Below are 8323 nucleotides of genomic sequence, written 5' to 3'. Positions count from 1 at the left end.
TTAAATATACGAACCCCTAAAAGGGCATAATATGGGCTCTTTAATAACAGGTAATAAGTCACTTATAAGTCACTTATAACACCTTATTAGATTCTTATTAACACAAATAAGACTATATAAGTGTTAATATAGGCATAATTAACATATTTATTATGTCATGTTAATTAAACTATAAATTCATTTATAATTGGCTTGTAAGATATTAATTAACACGAAGAAACTTGTTTATAGACAACTTATCAACGTTCATAAGATATTTATTGACATTGATAAGACATTATTAGGTTCATATTAATGCCTTATAAAGGTTAATAAATACTTTATTATGCACTTATTAAGAGTTATTAAAGCTTCTCTGCAGGTACTGGATCTAAAGTGGGCACACTACTTATAAAGGTTAATAAATACTTTATTATGCACTTAATAACAGCTCAGTGGGAACAGGGTCCAACTTTCAAGTAAACGCAGAAACAAAAAGGAAGTCTATTGAACTTCCACTCAAACAGTTTTTGGAAAAAAAAAATGCTTCTACAAATACAAGTATTATCTTTAACGTTAACTGTAAACAACATTATGAAAACATTTGGTGTGTCATAGCTACCAACATATCTGATCAAATTCCAGGAAAAAGCATAGTTGTTTTTAACCCATCTTACTGTAAATAAAGTGTTGAAGGTGGACAAACATCAGAAGACTAGGATACCTGGAACCCAAGTTCTGAATACCAGTCAAGAGAAGCACACAGGAATACATTTTCAAACTTTGTATGTAAGGAACACAAATATTGCAGGTCAAGATTACAATATACAATTTACTAATGCAATTAACAACTAAATTAATAAAGTGTGCACATGAAATAAAACAAACATTTGAATTGTCTAAGCCCAGTCTTTTTTGTTGGGGTTCAATCCAGGTGTGCGTTTCTGATTAATCTGTGTTTCTGTGCTGTATGAAGTAGCGAAGGAAGTTCTTCCTTAGAAACAATCTTCTTAATCCCACTTGAGGTCTCGAAGGTTGGGCTCACTATCCAGTTAACTGCTATCAGTTCTATGGTGGATGCTCTTGTCGATGGAGGGTCTTCTGGATGAGCCCAAAATCCGCCTTTTACCAAAACCTGACCAACAGACAGGTCACACCACCCCTCTGAAGATAAAAATGCACGTTAGCATCAACACAAGCTTCATCTCAATTTAAGCATTTAGTGTTTAACAGTAAGTATTAAAATAACATCTGTTTTTATTCACTATTTTCCATTAGCTCTGTTATACTACAAAAAAAGAGGTTAAAGATTTTCTTTATCAATTTACTATTCTCTTGTGGAGAATATGGGCATTGACCCCACTACCTCTTGCATGGCTCCACCATTTGTGCTATTTCCCCTGTGAACATGGCTTCCTGGCACTGCAGCAACGAGGGTCAGATTCCGCATGAGCAGCTTCTTATGATAACACTCTCTTTCGTCTTGTCCTAATATCAGTTTTTGGTAACGAGGTGGCCGAGTGGTTAAGGTGATGGACTGCTAATCCATTGTGCTCTGCACGCGTGGGTTCGAATACCATCCTCGTCGTTGTGTAGGAATGTTTCTTTGCTTAGATATGGAAAAAAATGTAAAGTTACAACAAGGTTTTCACTAGGAATGATGTAAATTCAAGATGCAAAGGTGAACCTTGTGGAGAATTCCCCTGTGAACATGGCCTCCTGGCACAGCTGCAACGCGGGTTAGACTCCATATGATCATCTTCTTTTGATAACACTCTCTTTCGTCTTCTCCTAATGATGCTTTTCAGTGACTAGATGGCCGAGTGGTTAAGGTGATGGTGAGTTCTGCTTTGTTTGCAAGTCTACAAAACAGCCTATTCAGTGACAACATCTTTAACCCTACTTATCAACATTTGGACTAGGGATGACCTTGGCTCAAGGTCTGAAGGAGAGTCTTGTGGAGAATGTGGGCATTGACCCCACTACCTCTTGCACGGCTCTACCATTTGTGCTATTTCCCCTGTGAACATGGCTTCCTGGCACTGCAGCAACGAGGGTCAGATTCCGCATGAGCAGCTTCTTATGATAACACTCTCTTTTGTCTTGTCCTAATATGGTGAGTTCTGCTTTGTTTGCAAAACTACAAAACAACCTATTCAGTGACAACATCTTTAACCCTACTTATCAACATTTGGACTTGGGATGACCTTGGCTCAAGGTCTAAAGTAGAGTCTTGTGGAGAATGTAAGCATCGACCCCACTACCTCTTGTATGGCTCTACCATTTGTGCTATTTCCCCTCTGAACATGGCTTCCTGGCACTGCAGCAACGAGGGTCAGATTCCGCATGAGCAGCTTCTTATGATAACACTCTCTTTCGTCTTGTCCTAATATCAGTTTTTGGTGACGAGGTGGCCGAGTGGTTAAGGCGATGGACTGCTAATCCATCGTGCTCTGCACGCGTGTGTTCGAATCCCATCCTCGTTGTTGTGTAGGAATGTTTCTTTGCTTAGATATGGAAAAAAATGTTAAGTCACAACAAGGTTTTCACTGGGAATGATGTAAATTCAAGATGCAAAGGTGAACCTTGTGGAGAATTCCCCTGTGAACATGGCCTCCTGGCACTGCAGCAACGAGGGTCAGATTCCGCATGAGCAGCTTCTTATGATAACACTCTCTTTCGTCTTGTCCTAATATGGTGAGTTCTGCTTTGTTTGCAAGTCTACAAAACAACCTATTCAGTGACAACATCTTTAACCCTACTTATCAACATTTGGACTAGGGATGACCTTGGCTCAAGGTCTAAAGTAGAGTCTTGTGGAGAATGTGGGAATCGACCCCACTACCTCTTGCATGGCTCTACCATTTGTGCTATTTCCCCTGTGAACATGGCTTCCTGGCACTGCAGCAACGAGGGTCAGATTCCGCATGAGCAGCTTCTTATGATAACACTCTCTTTCGTCTTGTCCTAATATCAGTTTTTGGTGACGAGGTGGCCGAGTGGTTAAGGCGATGGACTGCTAATCCATTGTGCTCTGCACGCGTGGGTTCGAATCCCATCCTCGTCGTTGTGTAGGAATGTTTCTTTGCTTAGATATGGAAAAAAATGTAAAGTTCCAACAAGGTTTTCACTGGGAATGATGCAAATGTGAACGTTGTGGAGAATATGGGTATCAATCCCACTACCTCTCACATGCTAAGCAAGAACTCTACCATTTGAGCTAATTCCCCTTTCAACATGGCTTACTGGCACTGCAGAAACACAGGTTAGATAAAGCAAAATGTTAAGTTATGACAAGATTTTCGCTGGGGATGATGCAAACGTGAGATGTTAAGGAAGGACTGCTAATCCATTGTGCTCTGCACGCGTGGGTCGAATCCCATCCTCGTCGTTGTGTAGGAATGTTTCTTTGCTTAGATATGGAAAAAAATGTAAAGTTACAACAAGGTTTTCACTGGGAATGATGTAAATTCAAGATGCAAATGTTTTTTTGCTTAGATATGGAAAAAAATGTAAAGTTACAACAAGGTTTTCCCTTGGAATGATGTAAATTCAAGATGCAAAGGTGAACCTTGTGGAGAATTCCCCTGTGAACATGGCCTCCTGGCACAGCTGCAACACGGGTTAGACTCCATATGATCATCTTCTTTTGATAACACTCTCTTTCGTCTTCTCCTAATGATGCTTTTCAGTGACTAGATGGCCGAGTGGTTAAGGTGATGGTGAGTTCTGCTTTGTTTGCAAATCTACAAAACAACCTATTCAGTGACAACATCTTTAACCCTACTTATCAACATTTGGACTAGGGATGACCTTGGCTCAAGGTCTAAAGTAGAGTCTTGTGGAGAATGTGGGAATCGACCCCACTACCTCTTGCATGGCTCTACCATTTGTGCTATTTCCCCTGTGAACATGGCTTCCTGGCACTGCAGCAACGAGGGTCAGATTCCGCATGAGCAGCTTCTTATGATAACACTCTCTTTCGTCTTGTCCTAATATCTGTTTTTGGTGACGAGGTGGCCGAGTGGTTAAGGCGATGGACTGCTAATCCATTGTGCTCTGCACGCGTGGGTTCGAATTCCATCCTCGTTGTTGTGTAGGAATGTTTCTTTGCTTAGATATGGAAAAAAATGTAAAGTTACAACAAGGTTTTCACTGGGAATGATGTAAATTCAAGATGTAAATTCAAGATGCAAATGTGAACGTTGTGGAGAATATGGGTATCAATCCCACTAACTCTCACATGCTAAGCAAGAACTCTACCATTTGAGCTAATTCCCCTTTCAACATGGCTTACTGGCACAGCAGAAACACAGGTTAGATAAAGCAAAATGTTAAGTTATGACAAGATTTTCGCTGGGGATGATGCAAACGTGAGATGTTAAGGACGGACTGCTAATCCATCGTGCTCTGCACGCGTGGGTTCGAATCCCATCCTCGTCGTTGTGTAGGAATGTTTCTTTGCTTAGATATGGAAAAAAATGTAAAGTTACAACAAGGTTTTCACTGGGAATGATGTAAATTCAAGATGTAAAGGTGAACCTTGTGGAGAATATGGGCATCGATCCCACTACCTCTCGCATGCTAAGCAAGCGCTCTACCATCTGAGCTAATTCCCCTTTCAACATGGCTAACTGACACTGCAGAAACACAGGTTAGATAAAGCAAAATGTTAAGTTATGACAAGATTTTCACTGGGGATGATGCAAACGTGAGATGTTAAGGAAGGACTGCTAATCCATTGTGCTCTGCACGCGTGGGTTCGAATCCCATCCTCGTCGTTGTGTAGTAATGTTTCTTTGCTTAGATATGGAAAAAAATGTAAAGTTACAACAAGGTTTTCACTGGGAATGATGTAAATTCAAGATGCAAAGGTGAACCTTGTGGAGAATTCCCCTGTGAACATGGCCTCCTGGCACTGCAGCAACGAGGGTCAGATTCCGCATGAGCAGCTTCTTATGATAACACTCTCTTTCGTCTTGTCCTAATATGGTGAGTTCTGCTTCGTTTGCAAGTCTACAAAACAACCTATTCAGTGACAACATCTTTAACCCTACTTATCAACATTTGGACTTGGGATGACCTTGGCTCAAGGTCTAAAGTAGAGTCTTGTGGAGAATGTGGGCATCGACCCCACTACCTCTTGCATGGCTCTACCATTTGTGCTATTTCCCCTGTGAACATGGCTTCCTGGCACTGCAGCAACGAGGGTCAGATTCTGCATGAGCAGCTTCTTATGATAACACTCTCTTTCGTCTTGTCCTAATATCAGTTTTTGGTGACGAGGTGGCCGAGTGGTTAAGGCGATGGACTGCTAATCCATTGTGCTCTGCACGCGTGGGTTCGAATCCCATCCTTGTCGTTGTGTAGGAATGTTTCTTTGCTTAGATATGGAAAAAAATTTAAAGTTCCAACAAGGTTTTCACTGGGAATGATGTAAATTCAAGATGCAAATGTGAACGTTGTGGAGAATATGGGTATCAATCCCACTACCTCTCACATGCTAAGCAAGAACTCTACCATTTGAGCTAATTCCCCTTTCAACATGGCTTACTGGCACTGCAGAAACACAGGTTAGATAAAGCAAAATGTTAAGTTATGACAAGATTTTCGCTGGGGATGATGCAAACGTGAGATGTTAAGGAAGGACTGCTAATCCATTGTGCTCTGCACGCGTGGGTCGAATCCCATCCTCGTCGTTGTGTAGGAATGTTTCTTTGCTTAGATATGGAAAAAAATGTAAAGTTACAACAAGGTTTTCACTGGGAATGATGTAAATTCAAGATGCAAATGTTTTTTTGCTTAGATATGGAAAAAAATGTAAAGTTACAACAAGGTTTTCCCTTGGAATGATGTAAATTCAAGATGCAAAGGTGAACCTTGTGGAGAATTCCCCTGTGAACATGGCCTCCTGGCACAGCTGCAACACGGGTTAGACTCCATATGATCATCTTCTTTTGATAACACTCTCTTTCGTCTTCTCCTAATGATGCTTTTCAGTGACTAGATGGCCGAGTGGTTAAGGTGATGGTGAGTTCTGCTTTGTTTGCAAATCTACAAAACAACCTATTCAGTGACAACATCTTTAACCCTACTTATCAACATTTGGACTAGGGATGACCTTGGCTCAAGGTCTAAAGTAGAGTCTTGTGGAGAATGTGGGAATCGACCCCACTACCTCTTGCATGGCTCTACCATTTGTGCTATTTCCCCTGTGAACATGGCTTCCTGGCACTGCAGCAACGAGGGTCAGATTCCGCATGAGCAGCTTCTTATGATAACACTCTCTTTCGTCTTGTCCTAATATCCGTTTTTGGTGACGAGGTGGCCGAGTGGTTAAGGCGATGGACTGCTAATCCATTGTGCTCTGCACGCGTGGGTTCGAATTCCATCCTCGTTGTTGTGTAGGAATGTTTCTTTGCTTAGATATGGAAAAAAATGTAAAGTTACAACAAGGTTTTCACTGGGAATGATGTAAATTCAAGATGTAAATTCAAGATGCAAATGTGAACGTTGTGGAGAATATGGGTATCAATCCCACTAACTCTCACATGCTAAGCAAGAACTCTACCATTTGAGCTAATTCCCCTTTCAACATGGCTTACTGGCACAGCAGAAACACAGGTTAGATAAAGCAAAATGTTAAGTTATGACAAGATTTTCGCTGGGGATGATGCAAACGTGAGATGTTAAGGACGGACTGCTAATCCATCGTGCTCTGCACGCGTGGGTTCGAATCCCATCCTCGTCGTTGTGTAGGAATGTTTCTTTGCTTAGATATGGAAAAAAATGTAAAGTTACAATAAGGTTTTCACTGGGAATGATGTAAATTCAAGATGTGAAGGTGAACCTTTTGGAGAATATGGGCATCGATCCCACTACCTCTCGCATGCTAAGCAAGCGCTCTACCATCTGAGCTAATTCCCCTTTCAACATGGCTAACTGACACTGCAGAAACACAGGTTAGATAAAGCAAAATGTTAAGTTATGACAAGATTTTCACTGGGGATGATGCAAACGTGAGATGTTAAGGAAGGACTGCTAATCCATTGTGCTCTGCACGCGTGGGTTCGAATCCCATCCTCGTCGTTGTGTAGTAATGTTTCTTTGCTTAGATATGGAAAAAAATGTAAAGTTACAACAAGGTTTTCACTGGGAATGATGTAAATTCAAGATGCAAAGGTGAACCTTGTGGAGAATTTCCCTGTGAACATGGCCTCCTGGCACTGCAGCAACGAGGGTCAGATTCCGCATGAGCAGCTTCTTATGATAACACTCTCTTTCGTCTTGTCCTAATATGGTGAGTTCTGCTTCGTTTGCAAGTCTACAAAACAACCTATTCAGTGACAACATCTTTAACCCTACTTATCAACATTTGGACTTGGGATGACCTTGGCTCAAGGTCTAAAGTAGAGTCTTGTGGAGAATGTGGGCATCGACCCCACTACCTCTTGCATGGCTCTACCATTTGTGCTATTTCCCCTGTGAACATGGCTTCCTGGCACTGCAGCAACGAGGGTCAGATTCCGCATGAGCAGCTTCTTATGATAACACTCTCTTTCGTCTTGTCCTAATATCAGTTTTTGGTGACGAGGTGGCCGAGTGGTTAAGGCGATGGACTGCTAATCCATTGTGCTCTGCACGCGTGGGTTCGAATCCCATCCTCGTCGTTGTGTAGGAATGTTTCTTTGCTTAGATATGGAAAAAAATGTAAAGTTACAACAAGGTTTTCACTGGGAATGATGTAAATTCAAGATGCAAATGTGAACGTTGTGGAGAATATGGGTATCAATCCCACTAACTCTCACATGCTAAGCAAGATCTCTACCATTTGAGCTAATTCCCCTTTCAACATGGCTTACTGGCACTGCAGAAACACAGGTTAGATAAAGCAAAATGTTAAGTTATGACAAGATTTTCGCTGGGGATGATGCAAACGTGAGATGTTAAGGAAGGACTGCTAATCCATTGTGCTCTGCACGCGTGGGTTCGAATCCCATCCTTGTCGTTGTGTAGGAATGTTTCTTTGCTTAGATATGGAAAAAAATGTAAAGTTACAACAAGGTTTTCACTGGGAATGATGTAAATTCAAGATGCAAATGTGAATGTTGTGGAGAATATGGGTATCAATCCCACTAACTCTCACATGCTAAGCAAGAACTCTACCATTTGAGCTAATTCCCCTTTCAACATGGCTTACTGGCACTGCAGAAACACAGGTTAGATAAAGCAAAATGTTAAGTTATGACAAGATTTTCGCTGGGGATGATGCAAACGTGAGATGTTAAGGAAGGACTGCTAATCCATTGTGCTCTGCACGCGTGGGTCGAATCCCATCCTCGTC

General features: G+C 41.4%; 7 non-coding genes across 7 annotated transcripts; all 7 read left to right on the top strand.

The window, feature by feature from the left end:
- Positions 1-1485: 1485 nt before the first annotated feature.
- On the top strand, positions 1486-1567 carry trnas-gcu (transfer RNA serine (anticodon GCU)). Its single transcript has one exon. It is a non-coding gene; the product is annotated as a tRNA-Ser (tRNA).
- Positions 1568-2383: 816 nt separating this feature from the next.
- On the top strand, positions 2384-2465 carry trnas-gcu (transfer RNA serine (anticodon GCU)). Its single transcript has one exon. It is a non-coding gene; the product is annotated as a tRNA-Ser (tRNA).
- A 499-nt stretch (positions 2466-2964) lies between these two features.
- On the top strand, positions 2965-3046 carry trnas-gcu (transfer RNA serine (anticodon GCU)). The gene has a single exon. It is a non-coding gene; the product is annotated as a tRNA-Ser (tRNA).
- Positions 3047-3989: 943 nt separating this feature from the next.
- On the top strand, positions 3990-4071 carry trnas-gcu (transfer RNA serine (anticodon GCU)). The gene has a single exon. It is a non-coding gene; the product is annotated as a tRNA-Ser (tRNA).
- A 1188-nt stretch (positions 4072-5259) lies between these two features.
- trnas-gcu (transfer RNA serine (anticodon GCU)) lies at positions 5260-5341 on the top strand. Its single transcript has one exon. It is a non-coding gene; the product is annotated as a tRNA-Ser (tRNA).
- Positions 5342-6297: 956 nt separating this feature from the next.
- trnas-gcu (transfer RNA serine (anticodon GCU)) lies at positions 6298-6379 on the top strand. The gene has a single exon. It is a non-coding gene; the product is annotated as a tRNA-Ser (tRNA).
- A 1188-nt stretch (positions 6380-7567) lies between these two features.
- trnas-gcu (transfer RNA serine (anticodon GCU)) lies at positions 7568-7649 on the top strand. Its single transcript has one exon. It is a non-coding gene; the product is annotated as a tRNA-Ser (tRNA).
- Positions 7650-8323: the final 674 nt, after the last annotated feature.

The sequence above is a fragment of the Labrus bergylta genome, chromosome 14 (assembly GCF_963930695.1).
Source record: "Labrus bergylta chromosome 14, fLabBer1.1, whole genome shotgun sequence".
Classification (NCBI taxonomy): Eukaryota; Metazoa; Chordata; class Actinopteri; order Labriformes; family Labridae; genus Labrus; species Labrus bergylta.
The sequence above is the reverse complement of the archived record's forward strand: the minus strand, read 5'-3'. Positions and strand labels throughout refer to the sequence as shown.